Source organism: Neolamprologus multifasciatus, chromosome 18 (genome assembly GCF_963576455.1).
Source record: "Neolamprologus multifasciatus chromosome 18, fNeoMul1.2, whole genome shotgun sequence".
Classification (NCBI taxonomy): Eukaryota; Metazoa; Chordata; class Actinopteri; order Cichliformes; family Cichlidae; genus Neolamprologus; species Neolamprologus multifasciatus.
The window spans coordinates 8,669,730-8,687,926 of record NC_140456.1 but is presented as its reverse complement, the minus strand read 5'-3'; positions in this window follow the sequence as shown (position 1 = coordinate 8,687,926).

Here is an 18,197-nt window from a genome sequence, read left to right as displayed (position 1 = left end):
CTTCCAGCTCCCGTTTTTGCTCGATGACAGCTCATACTTTTCCTTTTTCTCCCTCCCTCGCTCACAGACACATAACGTGTATGGCAGTCCATTCTCCCTGCAGCACGGACTACACTGCCTATGATGCTACATTCTTTAGAGCTATGCCTGTAGCATTCTGCCTATTAGCTTAGCACAACAACAACAACAACAGGCGCTCTTTCACCCAGGAAACACAGAGAGAGAGAGAGCGTCACCCTGTAACCATGGCAACCGTAACGCTGCCACCTGGAACAACAGAACGTAGCTGTCAAACAAAACCCAAACAGTCCTGACCCGCCACAATATGAAACAGGGAAGTACCGCCGTGTAATCCATTTATTTCAACAAAGTAACTGTATTCTAAATACCACCTTTTTAAACGGTAACTGTAACGGAATACAGTTACTCATATTTTGTATTTTAAATACGTAACGGCGGTACATGTATTCCGTTACTCCCCAACACTGTTAATGGATATATATCAATGTAAATATGATGATTGGATGAAAAGCAATTCTTCAAAGGCAGTGCAAGAGTACAATGGCTTGGAGGAGGTTTTCCTTTGGCTACACAGAATCCATTTAGTTTACCTGTTTTAATTTGCACCTCGGCTCATCTGCCAGTAACATTGCATTGCTCTAAGCGACCCGAGTCTGTAACGTGAAGTGTTTCAAACTGTTCAAATAAGCCCAGAAATGTCCTATACAGGCTTTACATTTGTCCTCAGGTTTGATATTTTATCAATCAGTCTTGCAGTATTGCCAGTATTCCCTTGTAATATGATATTCAAACCCCTCATGAGGACAATGTTGTTCATATTGTTTATAAGACAAACCACATAAATCTTTAAAAGTTATCATATTTCACAAATTACATTTCTTTGATAAAGGAACTAAAATAGTTACATTAGTAATTATTTTGACAGTTCGGGACACTCTTGACTGTTTGGGTCACTAGTTCAGTGTGTTTGTATTCTACAGAGTGAAGCTTAATTTAAAAAAAGGCAAATTAACTCACTGAGTACAATGTTATCATAACTTATATAGCGGACGATATGAAGTAAAACATCATTATTAATAACTCAGAGCTCATTTTTTAAACACAGCCAGTTGCTCACTTTGTAATGTAATGTTGAAATATAGGTTTATGAATCTAATCCATTCTCCTAAAAGCTCTTCTTCATGTAAATGAACTGATCTGCAGCAACATGTTGACACATATAATATTACTTCTGCAGTTTAGTTGTTGTTCTGTAATCATTAATTTTGTCACAGACACTCCTGTGGCCATTAGCCAATGTCATTAAGAGAAAAAATATAACAGAGCTGAACAGAAAGGAGAAAGAGGGAGAGGACATAGAAAAAAAAATCATGAACAAGCAGAACAAGTAATTTAGCAAAGATGAGCAGTGTGTGTGTGTGTGTGTGTGTGTGTGTGTGTGTGTGTGTGTGTGTGTGTGTAGCGTAAACGCCAAATAATGTTTGTCACACCAGGTTAAGCAACTTCTAGCTTCCTTCCAAACATCTGACACCACAGATGGCTGAAAAAAACAGGTGGTGCACACACACTCACGCGCACATCCTCTTCAGGAGGTCACAGCTGTCTCTTTGTATTAATTTGCCCGCGAATGCCAGTGTAAGATACAACGAACCCAAGGCAGAAGATAGAAGTAAAAGAATGAAGTGGGCTGCTCCTTTCATTACAGTATGCTAATTAGAAACCAAACCATTTGCGTGAATTACCTCATTAATCTGCAAAATGGGAATCTCCACCCACAGTTTGTTTGGGCACTCATGAGCTGTCAAGCGTGTGCACTTCTTCCTCACAGACACAGATTACCTTTTTTCCACTTCTGTGCTCACAAGACTCAAAGTGGCAAACTGACCAGCAAGAAAGCGGTCAGAAGGAGGAGATATTACAAATGTCTGCTGCAGACAACTGTCGCAGGTGGAGGAGTGCTGGGTTATATGTATGAGTAGAGGACACAGGCTCTCAGTGTGTTAAAGTGTAGCTAATGATATTTTAAGGCACCATCAGCTTCATAACAATGTCACAGTGTTCACAGATGAAGATGCTGGTGTGAAAATCAAATATATACTCGACCCTTTAGTGGGACTGCTGCAGTGCTGCACAACACATGATTAACTAAAACCACTGCCAGGAGAAGTGAATGACATTGATCATCTCATCATATGTGCTATATAAATGTTATATAAAATAAATTTATATATCTGCAGATTTAAGTTTCTACAAAGCACTTGTCTGCAAAATAAGCAGAAATGGGTTAAACATGTTTTAGCTACTCTCATCTCATAAATACATAAGCTATCCCACACTCATGCAAATGCTGCTTTTGACCAAACATGTCTCATACGTGCAAGATTCGCTCCACATTCAGTGAGGTTATTACTTAAAAAATGTGAGAATTACATTTACAGTATGTAGGCCAGAATTGGACGAGCTAGTGTAATAGAGTTGTCTTTGGATGATGACATAAAGGTGTTTTTCTGTTTCTGTGCTAACTCCACAGTGTCCACAGTGCCAGAGGATTCAGCTCATAAATTAAATACATCCTCTGCCCAGACAGTGCTGACACCACATGCAACTGTGGTGGAAAACATGAGGTGTACTAGAGACTGAATAAAATCTGAAAACAAACATCAGCTTTCTGTTTTGCAGGAGGAGAAACAGCCACATCATCAGCTGGAAACTCAGGAAAAAGGCTTTAAAATCATGAACCAAATCTGAACCAGAAAACACAGTACCTTATTTCAGAGTTGTATAGCCTAACAACTACTAGGGCAGGTCACTGCTGACCTTCAGGGTTTCCACATTATGACCACACTTTTCCTCCATTGTCACCACCAGACTGATGATTTTGGCCTTCGGTCACCTGTCTTGTCAGGCATTTGATTGATTGTCATGAAATTCAGTGCAGATGATTAATCGACAACAAAGGATGAATCTCAATGATTTTGGTGAAATATATAATTAATCCTATAAAATATGTCACCTTTCATAAACTTAAAGGTTTATTAGTTTATCCTTCTTCTCCGTCTCTTTCTTCTTCTTCGACCGTTCCCTTTAGGGGTTACCACGGTGGCATCCATCTTGCTCTATCCCTAGCATCCTACCTCTGTCACGCCAACCATCTGTCCCGCTTCACTACATCCATGGATCTTCCTTGTGGTCTTCCTCTTTTTTTCCTGCCCGGCAGCTCCATCTTCAAAACCTTTCAAAAATTAAAAATTCTGTGTTCACATTGTCATTGTAAGCTTGTTACCATGACAATGACAGCATTTAGCATGATTTTAGACTAAGGTTGAGAGCAATTTCCTATGCCAAAATGAATTGTTATATATGATAATATAATCTCTCAAAAAACAAACAAACTAAGTTTTAAAGAGATCTGATTTGAGTCTCAAATTCAGGGCAGGATTTGAAAAGCTAGTGTAACTGAATTGGGTGTGTAGAAAAAAAGTCTTCTGTTTAAAAGCTGATTATGGTTATGTCTTCTATTTCTTAACAAAATACAACTAAACACAGAAAATAAAGTTATTCAAATTTTTAATGATATGCCAATTTTAGTTAGAACTAAAAAGAAAATTACACAAGTGCTTGTGGCACTGGGCCTCCGCTTAGGATCATAGGGCAGCTAAAGCATTAATGTGATTGTTAACTTGTGGTAACAGTCAGCTATGGACTCCAGTGAAGCAAGTGAAAGAGCCAACTATTGCCTGTGAACCAGCACCTGTTATAAAAGTAACACAAGCGTACTTCCAGCTTGCAGTGTCCACTGTGTAAAGAAATGACAGTTAATGGGATCGGTTGAGGTGAAATCTGTGGAGGAGGTGAATTAAAATGTTCAGATATGACTACAAAGAGTCACAGGAAGGTTTATCTGATACGGGACTGATGGTTCCACTCTGTGAACGGGTGGGTGGGGGAAAATGTTCTTCTTTGTGGTCACAGGGAACATTGCACCTGTAAAGAGAAAAGTGAATTCCATTAAATATCACATTTTGGATGTAAATGTCAAACAGTCACAAAAGTGAAACTGATAAGATTTTGACTTTAACAACAGGATGCTGATCCAAAGCAGACTTCTCAATCCTCCATGAACTTTTTCATAAACACGAGCTTTTGGAGTCAATTTAGAAAGTCTGAAAACCCATAGTTAGATTTAAACAGGCTATGGCAACGATTTAATTTAATAAATTGGCTTTACTGATTTTTAGTCAACTAAATAAACTAAATCCAAATTTTCAAATAAACACTTTAATTAACCAAAATGAAAATGCACTGAATGACTGAATGAACTAACTGGGGTAAAATACAACATACTGGAAAACACTTTTGTCAAGTCTGTTAATACAAACAGCCTGAAGAAGAGATGACTGTGTTTAATAGCACCGGGGTTTCCGACGAAGTGTCGAGTCATTACAGTAAGTTGTTGTGTTGAATGTGTTTTTCTAAACTGCTGAAATGTGACAAATACCACACATATCATAATAACGAAAGCTAAAATGAATTCTGAAACCAGGTCTAGAAACTAACCAAAACTAAACTGAAATGAAAATGAAATTTAAAAGTAAATTGTAATATTAAAAAGAAGTACTGGAAAATATTACACTATAAAAACCTTGCAGAGATAACATGGAAGAGCAGCAAACTCTGTGTGTTTCACTGCAATCATGATACTGACTTTTTTCATTAACAAAATACAATTTTCTCATTTACCCACCGTCACCTAAACATTACACATCGCTGTCCCTTATAATGCTAAAGTCACATGTAACATTTTTGGTTTTGCAAAGGCCCGGTTTCCCTTTTCACCACAATCTGAATGATTAAAATGGCTGACCCAATCCTAGCCATGGTTCTTTTATGACTCTGTTTTTTTTTTCTGTCCTGTAAGCCATCATTTGCCTATTTCATTAAAAATGCCAGTGTGAGACGAGCCTCTTAAAAGCCCCCAAAGTGCAATTATCTGCAAATTAAATATGCTGTCGTGCTATTATCACAGCCATTTCTTCTGCCTCTCTGCATCTCCATTCATAATTTAATCCTTTATGCACTTCCCCTGTTCTAGGTGTTGCCAGCGCTCCTGGCAAGGTAGACGTAGAAGGGCAAAAAGAAAAAAAAAAGCCAGGAGACATCCTGCAGGCCCGGAGATGGTGTCTGGCAATATTTTGGGTTAATTATGAGTTAAAGAGGTTGTTGGTCTTCTGGTGCTGTTTACATGTGGGTTGAGACTGAAACTAGAGAAAAAAGCTGGATGAAACAAAACACAAAGAGCAAAGGAGGACTTGCAAGCGTTACTGTCTTTCCAGCTGAACTTTATAGAATTATTTCTCTACAACCAGACAGATACAACCTTACATTTTATTGTATAGGGGGATCGTGGCTCAAGAGTTGGGAGTTCGCCTTGTAATTGGAAGGTTGCCGGTTCGAGCCCCGGCTTGGACAGTCTCGGTCGTTGTGTCCTTGGGCAAGACACTTCACCTGTTGCCTACTGGTGGTGGTCAGAGGGCCTGGTGGCGCCAGTGTCCGGCAGCCTCGCCTCTGTCAGTGCGCCCCAGGGTGGCTGTGGTTACATTGTAGCTTACCATCACCAGTGTGTGAATGGGTGGATGACTGGATATGTAAAGCGCTTTGGGGTCCTTAGGGACTAGTAAAGCGCTATATAAATACAGGCCATTTACCATTTTACCATTTATTAGCATTTCACTAGCTGGGCCCACATCTTCAGTTTAGGTTTGACAGTGTTTTAGTAGGTAAGGTGAATGCATGGACATGAATTGAGCTGCAGTTTGGGGAAGGCCTCGAAGGGGACTGGTGGCGGCTCCCGCGCCTGGCAGATCTCCGTGTACTAAATAGAAGTGAAGAAGTTAAAGAACTGAAAACAAGGAGGGAGGGAGGGTGGGGCACGTAAATGAGAATGAACAGCTTGCAGAACTGGGGGAACCTATATAGATGACAACTGGAAGGAGCGTGTTTGGAGGTGTGGTCCCGCTCCTGAAATTCTGATGCATAATCTCCAATTGTCTTTTCAGCTATTATATGAGCCTACAAAGTGTACTGGCAGCCATAACTGCAGAGGCCAAATACAGTGCTAAACAATTTGGGTCCACGGTGATTTGCCCCTGGGGTAAAACTATTCAGAAGACAGAGGTGTCTCTGCCACAATGACAGTATTGTTCTTATTCATATCGTCATATAGTCAGTCATATTTTCAACTTTGTTGTATTCTTATTAAACACTTTATTACAACAGATGACTAGAAAGCACTATATTTCCAATTAAATGTTAGCAAAGAAATAATAATAGAGATGCAAATTTGGATTATTCTTGTTGTAAACCACACATTTACATCCATTTACAATGTTTCTGTTTTTTGAGTTACATCTTCAGGGAGTGTTCATGTGACTTTATCAGTAAGAAGCTCGTTTCCGAACTGAAATATGACTGCACGGTGTCCACATGTAGAAGACTGTGTGTTAGAGCATTTATAAGACTGACTGCAGTTCTGTAGGACAGCGGTCCCCAACCTTTTTTGCGCCACGGACCGGTTTATGTCGGACAATATTTTCACGGACCGGCCTTTAAGGTGTCGCGGATAAATACAACAAGATAAAACCAGTACCGGTACCAAAAAAAAAGAAAATTTATTCATAGCACACAGTAAAAGACCCAGGGAAACTGAGTTTGCGATAAAAACGATAAAAAAAAAAGAAGATAAAAACCCTGAAAACCATAAATTTCACACCCGAGCCTCAACTCTCGTGGCCTGGTACCAAACGACTCACGGACCAGTACCGGTCCGTGGCCCGGGGGTTGGGGACCACCGCTAACATCTGATCTTGCTCTTTTTACATTAAGTAAAATTTGTTTTTTGTTTTGTTTTTTTGTTGTTGTTGTTGTTTTTTAATCTAAACAAGTTCTGTGTGTTTAAGATTCAATTTCCTGTATTTTGCTTCAGTGTGTGTGCACTAATGAACCATCGGAGACCACTTCACTAGTAGAGCGAAAACACTGCAAACACAGAGGACTTCCTCAAAGCTCCTGGTGAAAGATTCACTAAGAGCTCCTCGTGACCACTTTGAATTTGAATTCTAAGTCATAATAAATCTTTTGAATACTTATTTTACTCGGAAGTGCAGAAAATCAACACAACAGAGAAGCTTGTGTGAGGGTCAGCTTTTATATTTAGCTTCCTCTGCATTTTAGATCTGGAGTCATGTTCCAGATTATTTTCTGATAGTAAATCTTCATCTGCAGTAAGAGTTCATCACACACTGCTGGTGCTTTCACCCACTTTGAACGTGACGTGGAAGATTAAAGTGCTGCTCTAAAGTTGAGAGAAGCTGTTGCGGGTACTGTGTGTGTGTGTGTGTATGTGTGTGTGTGTGTGTGTGTGGGGGGGGGGGGGGGTTAAGAGGTTTGAATATTAAAGTCAGCTTTTATCACATCACGCTACATACCTGTCTGATGTGTGAGATATGAAGCCCCTTTCACTGACTATCAAGTGTCAGAATGAATTTTGGGCTGAGTGGAGAAAACACAGCGAGTCAGTTTGATCTCGACAAAGTGCAATTAGTGTCAAAACAGTGAGGAGTGGAGGCTAGATGGCTTCTGCTGATCTGAGGGTGATGGCAGGGCGAAGCTGAGAGCAGGGGGGTGTTACCTCTGTGCTGATGAATCGTGCTCAGTGGATTCAAATACAGCAATTTAAGTGTGTTTACAGGTACCTATCAAGATCTAATGGGTGGAGGTAATGGAAATGACCCAAGCTGACTCTCTGTTGGTGAAAGCAATGTCAAAACTGTCTTAGCTTAGTTAGTACTGACAGATATAAACACTTCCTTTATAGAGCTGTATTTCTTCTATAACAGTCTTGGACAAGTTGTGTGTTATTTTGTGACATTTTAGCTTTCAGCATATAATTCATCGTTTGTTTGTCATCTTAACAGCACGTCACTGTGGATTAATGACAGCTCGTCCCACACTTCAGTCCACACTGAATTATATCAAGAACTATGAGATAGACTTTCATGAGATTTAGTGTAAACATTAATTGCTCCTAAATATTGTTGCCTGTGACTCATAGCAACACGATCAGCTGACATGTAATGAAAGATTATTTACATTGACAATATGTTTGAATATGCAAATTATGTATTGTCCATTTTGAGTTAGCTTCCATACGTTTTCAGAACAATAGATGATTAGCAAACTTTGCTGTGTCTGATGAGTCTCGATTTCTGCTGACATTCGTGCTAATGTCAGAATTTGGCATGAACAACGTGACAGCATGGATTCCTCCTGCCTTGTATCAATGATTCAGACTGGTGTCTGGTGGTGGTGTGATGGTGTGGGGGGATGTATTCTTGGCACATTTTGGGCGCCTTGGTACCAACTGAGCATTGTTTAAATGCCACAGCCTACCTCGGTATTGTTATTGACCATGTCCTTCCCTTTATGACCACAGTGTACCATCTTCTGATGACTGCCTCCAACTCAAATACACTCTCCAGCCACCAGATCTCAATCCAGTAGAGCACCTTTCAAGCTTTCATCTATATACAGACCAAAATCTCTGAGAAATGCTTCTTTGCCAGAAATAAGTAAATCTATTCTAAAGGCAAAAAGGCCCCAACTGGTGAAGAGCACCTAATGAGTGAGCTAGTGAGTTAAACGTGTATTGTAAATAGTCATTCAAATTAATAAAAAGGAAAAAAGTGCAAAAATGTAACAGATATTACCATAAACAATCCTCAGTTAATAACACAGTTGCATTAGCCTGTAGCTGAATAATTTGTTAACATCTGGGTAGAAAGTGAGACTGAAAAGATGACTGGATTTTTTTTCACAATTCAGATTTGTAGAAAAAATCTAATCATTGACATTAGACTAAAACTTAGCCATAAAAGATTACAGGCACTTGATGTTTATTCATCTTGCAACAAGTGAGGTCAGCCAGTAATTCTATTTACTGCATCAATAATAAATCAGGATGTTCTTTCCTTTCTTTGAACCCTTTCCTTTCCTTCCAGTAAATGTGAAAGTGTGACAAGCAGAAAGTCTGACTTTCATCTTCAATAATATCAAGTGGGATGAGTCACAGAGTGTGTCTGAGCAGTGACTTATCTGCTCAGACACTGAGCGCTGCTTTCTGTACCGTCATAGACTGAGGCAGAGGCAGGGTGAGATCATTGCTGGGACCCTAAGGGATGACTTTGGAATAATATATTAACCTCCTGAATTCTGGGAGAAAAAAATTAAAAGGAACAAATACACAGAAGCACAAACAAATGTACAAAAAAAGAATAATTTAATGTGTCAGTGAAACGTGAAGAACCGAAGTCAGGGTAAAGATGTCACAGCTGTAATTCATTTCTATGGAAATTTCATAGATATGAGTGCATTTCACCAGAGTAAGTGGCTTAATTTGACACAGTTTTCATGCCTGTGTGCAAAGAGTATTTCATCTTCCCACGCATATGCCCACTGAGCTTATACTCGGTGTTAATGCAAGCTACTGCAGTGCAGCTGCGGCAAAAGGTCTAGCATAGGGTGTGATTAAAATGCTGGCACAGGTGTCTTTGTGTACATTCATTGATATGGGACATTGCGTATTTGGACTCGGTAAAGACTTTACAATTAGACTGAAAATCACACAGCAAAGCGTAGACAGTGTGCTTTGTATAGCACACTGGGAAACAGCTGGAAAATAGAGCCCCCTCCCAAAAAATCACTGTTATTAAGTGTTAAGGTTCCAAAGCGTTTTGTCAGGTGTAAAAGGTCATCAATCTGTTTGAACACATGAGTGGTTTTTCTTGTTTGTTTCACTTTTATTCATCAAATAGTCCTTTTTTGGACATTCTATACTTTATTAAATAGCACACCTGGTTGGTTGGGGCCTTTTTGTTTCCTCTGGGTGCTTCTGACTCCGAAGTCATGCACATTAAGGTTAATTACTGATCCTAAATTAGCTGTAAATCTGGATGTGAATTTGACCGACTGTCTAGCTCTGCGATGGACTGATAACCTGTCCAGATGTGCCCCATTTCTCTCCCAGTATCAACTTGGTTAATTTCTAAACCGCCTGTAACACAACACCTCATTGGACAAGTGGTTAAAAATGGATGACAGATGGAAATTAATATATAATTTGCATACAATTTAAAGATTAATATCATTCTAAACAATGACAACAGAGTTTTTTTAAACTTTTTGGCATTTTATTTTTATGGTGTCTTATAGTCATATGATAGCAGCATGCAGATTGGGGGGATGCAGCATAACGAAAATCTTGCTAGCTCTAAAATAAGTGGGAGGAGTTGACCTCTAAGCCAGGAGGATGGTGGGCAATGACTGGCCATTAGTTGAAGGACATTGCGGTTCATGGTTGAAACATCCAATTAAGGTTGGAAACCACCTGATGATATCTTCACCTGGTTGAAAACTACAGTCACAAGCAAAGTTTTTGTGTTTCTACTTTCTCCTGTTTCCTCTGTTGCCCTGTCTTCATAATCATTTTTAGATTTGGACTACATGCATCATTGTTTATGTCCCACCTGGTCACTTCCTGTTTTATTTTGAAAGATTCTTGTGTGTCTTACCACAGCTTTACTTGTTGCTGCTTTATTCCCTTGCTTCAGTAGTTTCAACTGTATTTGATTCATTCATTCACTTGTTGCCTGTTTGCACCTGTGTCTCCGTTAACTCCTGCTTGTGGTCTGTGGTTGTTTCAGATCAGATTCTTTTTCTTACGTTTAACGTTTCTACTTTTCTGAATAACAGTCAAATAAAGGCTCACATTTTATTATATCACCTGGGTTGCTCTCCTGACTCCCTAGCAGGATGTTTTTCCATTGATCAGAACATCAGAATTTATCTGTACAATGACAGCTTGTACCACTGACTGTGATCTATTGAGTGTTTTTCTATAGAGATGTTTCTAAACACATGGTTTGTGCATGTAGGGTTTTTTTTATTATTATTTATTGGTAATGTGTTTTTCTACATAGATAGAGAAGCTTTCTAGGGTCAACTGTAAATATCTTATGAAAATGGGTGAAATGGTGAGATGATTATAACAAATGTAAAGAATTGAAAGTGATTATTTCTGAGCTGAAGGACTTTTAGAGTGCAACATCCCTGTTAATAAGGTTAATGCAACCTGTGACAAGGGGCTGGATGGTAAACCTGATAATTATAGAGAGACAGAGAAAGTGTAGAGGAGCTTAGGGTTCCTTGCACAAAGCTCAAAATGGCCACTTTCATAATAGGGCGGGCAGGACATTCAGCAAGAGCCTTTTGCTCCATATGGAGTCAGAAGGGCTTAATCACATGATTTCCATGTGTCCAGAGATGCGTGCTACAATAAATGAGGTCAGCCTCCAGGTATGGGCTTGAACAGCAGGCAGAGCCTCAGGATGAGCACTGCTTTACACACACACACATGCAATGAACGCAAACTAATGCACATGTAAAGGCCCACACAGTGGCATGCTAATACATGCACAAAAAACACAGACTGTCTGGCCCCAAAGAAAATGAAGTGATGCAAAATGACACGAGTCGCTCCCGCTTCCGCATGTGACTCATTACACTGGCTCTAAAGATTCACCATTATCTCTGCTGAGAGCAAGAAAACAGGCCAGGTTATCGCCACACACATCACCTGAAGTGCACATGAGTCTATTGATCACCAGTGTGATGTGAGGAGGACAGGAAATGAATGTTGTGGTGTTGATGTATTGTGCGTGTGTGTGTGCGTGTGTGTGTGTGTGTTTGAGCAGCTGTGTGTATTTGTAACCACAAAGCTGCACTGATCCATTTTTCGCTGCCAGAGGGCAGAAAAGCACAAGAGCACAACCCCAACACAGCATAAACAAATATGAGCAAGTTTTACAGGTCTTAGCTAATGTGTTAGCAAACAATCAGCTCTTTTCACTGCAGACATGGAGCTTTAGTCTTAGTTATAATTTTAATTTTTGCTCCCTAACTCCTGAGAAAATTATCTGAATATCTGTGTCTGCGTTCACCAACTATAGGTTTGAACTCTGCTGGTCTACTTGTGCAGTGCTGCATTAGTCCATGTACAATGAGCAAATTATAAGTCAGCAGGCCCCTCCTCATGGGATGGTAAAAGATTCCCCACCTTCCTACACAGAAGCTGGACTCTGAAACTAGAGAGAAGGTGAGAATGAGCAACAAGGATGTAGCTGTGTATTTGGGTTTGTTTAGTGTCTTTGTCTTAAAGCTTTTAATCTCCCTGTGATCTGCCTGCGTCTTTCATCGCTTGTGGTTATTCTGTATCTCACACTAATTTTTTTTCCTGCTGCTCTGTGGTCATTTGGAGTCCTTGGTGCCTTCTTTTCTCTCTCTGATTGTTTTTGAAATATCTTTGGAGTCATTTTGTGTCTATTTGTGTTTGCTTTATCGGTTTTCCAATAAGAAATGTTAATTTTAAACAGAGGCTTGTGTCTGGTAGGCCTTACCAGTAAATCTTCAGTGTGGGTGCACAGTGGTTTTAGAGCAATGCCACCTTACACGCATTGTTTGCAGAACTGAAAGGACCAAACCTTTGCTAATTCATCCAACCACTCATTTTCTGCTGCTGACCAGATGAGTGTAAATTATATGAGCTACTAAGGAGATGGTAGAGTCTTTAATAGCAAAAAAAACAGTGAATCATTCAATTTTAAAAGCATTACTGACTGAATTTAAGCATATGTTAAGATTTTATTTGCATTGTTGTGCAGGTAATGATGGCATTGTTATTATCAAATATTTGGGGCATTTTAATAAGTAAATGATAATGAATTATAATAATAATAATAATGGATTGCATTTATACAGCGCTTTTCAAGGCACCCAAAGCGCTTTACAATTCCACTATTCATTCACTCTCACATTCACACACTGGTGAAGGCAAGCTACAGTTGTAGCCACAGCTGCCCTGGGGCAGACTGACAGAATTGGCCATCAGACACTCCCAGTTATGCTCCCAATAATAACATTTGTATAATACATCATTATTCGTGCTATCTTGTTGAAAAGGAAAACAGGACCTGCTAAGCCTGCTAATATGCAGCCTATAAAACAAAGTGGAAAAAGACCTACAAGTGGATTAAAGGTCTAAATTCAATTTTACTTGGAGAAATTAAGGCAAACATCTTCATTTTTGTGTATTTGTATTTGAATAAACTGTGTGTTTGTGTGTTTCAAGATATTGTGGCATCTGAACCCATTACTTGTTTTCCTGATGATGTTTAAACAGTTGTGACATTGATGGAAAATATACAATAGCACAAACATAAGCTCTACACATGCACACACACACACACCTGGGAGAGCCCTCAATAAACTGACCCTGGTTTACCTGTCTGTTGCCAAAACGCCCCTCAGACTTTGGCCTGTCAAACAAGCCCTTATCTCAGGTAACATGAGGAAATCTGACATGCGGGGGAGAAAGAATTTAAACTCTTAACTGTTTCAGTCAATGAATGATCAATAAAATGATGTTTTCTATTTCATGGAAAGCAAGTAATGAAGCTTTAGAAATACCCTAGGTTCCCTTCAACAGATTAATGAATCATTGAAAACAACCATTACAGCCATATCGCTTGGTAAAGACATTTATTACAAGGTTATATCTCCACCGAGGCTTCAAGAGGAAGCCTTTAATTAACCTTGTCATAAAGTTAACGTTTCTCAGCAGCTAGTTCCCTTTATTTCACGTTCATGCCCGACTCTTCATTCATAATGTAATGCAGCTTTGTAGTCTTTACAGCTTATCCTAAATGGAAAGAGTGACCAAGAGAGAGGATGAATAATCTTTGTCTCTCCTCCTGCCATATAAACTCTGCGTGAGGACTCACCATTATCATCTCCCCAGCCACTCATTGAGACTAGTGATTTGTACTCACATCACTCATCATGACAGAAAAATTACATTATTCATCTTTTGGGCATGAAACCCCCTCAACAGTCCTGGACTGGAGGACAGTAGAGTCAAAGTTAATTGATTTCTTCTGAGGAAATGCTACATGTTTGGGTTGATTAACATATCAAAGACAGAGCTATGGAAAACCTTTGTCTTTTCTTACACTAACCTATGTACCACACATTAAAATAAAACATCAAGTAGTGAACAACAGACCTGCTTCAAAGATGAACCCTAAGAGGACCAACACGTAACATTAGAATAAAATAGATCTGGCATCAAAGGCACCAATGTAGGTTTATTTGTGTTGGTGTCAGCTTTTAACATTACCATTGCATTAGCATTTCAAAAGTGCTCCACAACTTTTAACCTCACTTCACATGTTTCCACTATTCACCATTAAAACCATTAAGGTTGTGTGGTATATATATAATTACTGTTACAATGATGGATGCAGGTGATCCAAAGGCTCAGGATTCAGACCGCTCTAAACACTTCATTCACACTTTCTGGTAGTTTATTTGTACATTTAAGCTCATCACACTGATCAGAGAAGATTCACCTTCAGACCTTCTTTTTGCAAGCAGCAGTCAAACAGAAAAAGTTTGTTTTGATTCAGATGGTGGATAAATTGAGGCGCTCCGTGAGGCCCTGCTATAAGACTGATAAGGATTAAAAAAACTTTGAATGATTCAAATGTACTCTAATAAAATCAAAGAATAAAAATATGGAGGTGGAAATGAGCAAAACAGGTCCACTTTAAACCTATACCAAATATAAAAATTCATGCTTCAAAAAATCCATCTTACATGTGAGGTCAACATGTCATTTTCTCATTTATTAGGCTTTTTGCCTGCTACCTCCAAATCTGACTATGAATAAGCAAAAGATCAGAACTGAATGAACTTCTAAATATCTTTATTGAAAGTATACTTATGACTTTATTCATACCTGGAGTGTACAATCTTTCCCCCTGACTATACCAGCTAAAGGGCAAATATTCCTAATCTATATTATTACCTCAGTGCAGAAAATTGTCCATGTGCAAACAGATGGTTAGTACTATAAGTGCTAACAGGTTTAGGCCTTAAATTCCTTGTATATCTCAGTGAGATCCACAGCCTCGTTAACCTTTAGCCTACCTGCAACCTGACAAAGGAAACTGCTGAGGAAGAAATAAAGAGACATTTAGCCCGAAGGGTGAAATATTCTTCAAAGAACAATGCTCACTAGTTCACTGGCTGATTTCACGTTGAGAAGGATTTTCCAGCAATATATACATGAATTTACTAGAGAGAAGAAAAGCTCAAAATCCCTTTGAGCCCAATATTCATGCCAGTCCCAAATTAACATTGAATAATGGCATCCATATTCTCTTTTATTTTTCAGGCAGCAGGACATCAGTGGCCTGCAGAGACATGATGATGTAGCAGGGCAGGACTTCCTGGATAGCAGACAACTCTATACCAATTCACATCCTGCTAGTGGGACATTCTGTTGCTGATGTGGTAAAGGGTGTTTTAAACTGTTAAAAGGTTGGGTTCAAATTCGTTAGCAGATCAGCGTTCCATCAAAACTTAGTGTCTAGTTCCTCATACAGTAAGTAGTGATATTCTGACTTAAATTTTTCAATATGAGGCACAGATCTTACACATCTGACTTTCTTTCTTTTAAGAATTCATGTCAGGTAAAAAATCACATCCTTCAATCTCAACAACCCGAGTTTTAAACAAAAGTCTGATGAAATTTAGGAGGCTTTTTTGGACTTTGCAGTTCTCCCCCCAGAGGGTATTTCATCTTGATAATAATAATGTATACTTTATTGATCCCCGTGGGGAAATTACTTGCTTTTCAACCCCGGGGAGCAGTGTGTAGGGACGGTACCTTGCTCAGGGGTACCTCAGGGTAGCCGTTCAGTAGATTCGAACCCCAACCCCCTGCTCATGGGGCGACCACTCTACCTACTGAGCTATCCCTGCCCACTGAGCTTCCTACGCATATGCCCATATGCCCACTGAGCATTTTGCTCTGTAGTAATCCTTGTGACGAGTAAGTTTTGTAGTAGTAAGAGGACAATAAATTACTCTTTTGCCTTAGAAGCTTGCATTTTATTTACACTCATTGACACTGACTACTGTCAGTGATACTTGGAATTCTTGTTCAAAAACACTTTGACATATCAACAGTAGGCGTTGGGAGTTAAAACACCAAGCCTATGATTAGTGAATCACTTAAACTGCAAATGCCCCACTTGTAAATAAGTTTGTGTACCATTTGAAAACTGCAACAAAGGTCAGTCTGTTTGCACAAATCTGCTAAAACCTAACATTTGTGCAAAACAAAATCTTTCCAAGCTGAGCCCAATCTGTGTTCTCCCTCTATTCACATGTCCTCCCAACATGATTAACTGTGTGCACTGACTTTATCATCATTAATTACATGGTTCCTCCACTTTTCGTTCCTCCACTTTTCCTGCTATGTCAAACCAGATTATACGAATACTAAAGTGGGAGATTATTGTGATTGTTTATTAAGGGTAAGGTAGTCTGTCCCCATAGATGTTAAAAAATATTTATCTTTGGCCATGAATCGAAAATGTTTGAAAGGCACAAGTAGACTGTTTTTTAATTATTACAAATCCATTTGAATAATATTAAGGCTTAAATTAGAGACATGGTCACTTTCTTTGACATACAGCGCATGCTGATAATGGTGTCTGTAGCTGATTGTTGTCTGCCGAGCTTCACCTCTGCTAATTAAATACACTGGAATTGATCTTTTTACCCTGTTCTCTTGGTGCTTTTTGGAGCATGGAAGTCTAAGACAAATAGTATGTCTACCATCAGTTTTGTGAAAAGATATAACATAGCATGCAATTGGTCTGTTACTTCAAAAATTAGCAGGCGTGTGTGTCCATTTATGGCACTCACATGCTTTATGCAGCTTCCATTATCTCATACCTTAGCATTTTACCATCTACTCTAAGTGTAGTGACTTCTGGCTTTACAAAAACCCAATATGACAAGTGCCATTAAATTGAGGCTTCATTCGAGAAAACGGATGTGATGGTGGCTACTTCCATCTTTTATACAGAGTCTATTATGATGTATTGTTCAGGGTTATGACAGCAAAACTGATGTAATGCAGACATTTTGATACACAACAGTAAAACATGTAAAAACTACATTTTCCTTTAGGTGCTTCGGTTTCTGAGTTTTTAGCTCATGGTTATACTAACATGCTTTACTGGAACACTCAGATTGACTCCATCCATTGTTAATGTTGCTAGTGTGGTTTTCCCACTATGACTAGTCACACTGTCCACTGTCCAAAGGCTCATATTGCCTCCCAATTTCACTGGTAGTTGCTTAATTTCCAGTTTGAGGAGATTAAGGCACTTCAGCAGGAAACTAAAGCTATTGAGACACATTTAGTCTGTAAAATGAACAAAAGGAATGACACAAAGACTGATCACAAATTTGCAATCGCAAATTCAATCCTACACGTTCTGACAAACAATAAAAAAAGTAAAATGTATTACGCCCCCATCTAGTAAAAATATGCAGTGCATGACAGAAAAGAGCACTTTAAAGGGAGATTTGTAGTCATGTGACATTTCCAACACTAAATACATTACACTAATACACAAGTCTTCATTACTGCACTGAATTTTGCTTATGTAATCTGAGGAGGTTTATTTTTACACAAGGACTCCGGGGCACACCTGAACGCTTTTCTACAGTCTTTACAATACAGCTTTTCATATTTTACTCAAGGGATGCTTTAAGTAGTGGTTCTTCAAACAAATACAGACATAGCAGCAAATTGAGTTATTTAACAGATGAAAAAGTATGACTTTCATACTCAGCAGTCATTCTCGACCACTATAATAGCCCTGCCTCTTTATCTGCTGCAGGGTTGTCAAGTACTGAATTGTATTTTGCATTCAGGGCAAAATCTCGACATTTACAAACATAAGTTTATGGAAATGGAAATCCTTTCCTTATCTTCAGGCAACTAATTTACAAGAAACCTCCATTAAAACAAACAAACAAGCAAAAATTCTACTTTATTATAGCACATAGAAGATGTTGCTGTGAGCACTGAAGGTTAAGACTTCAGACTACCAAGTAACTGTGGTCTGTTGCAACTGCATATCAACTCTGTATTGTTGTTTTGATTGTTCTCGTGTTTAAATATTGTTTGTAATCGCTGTTTC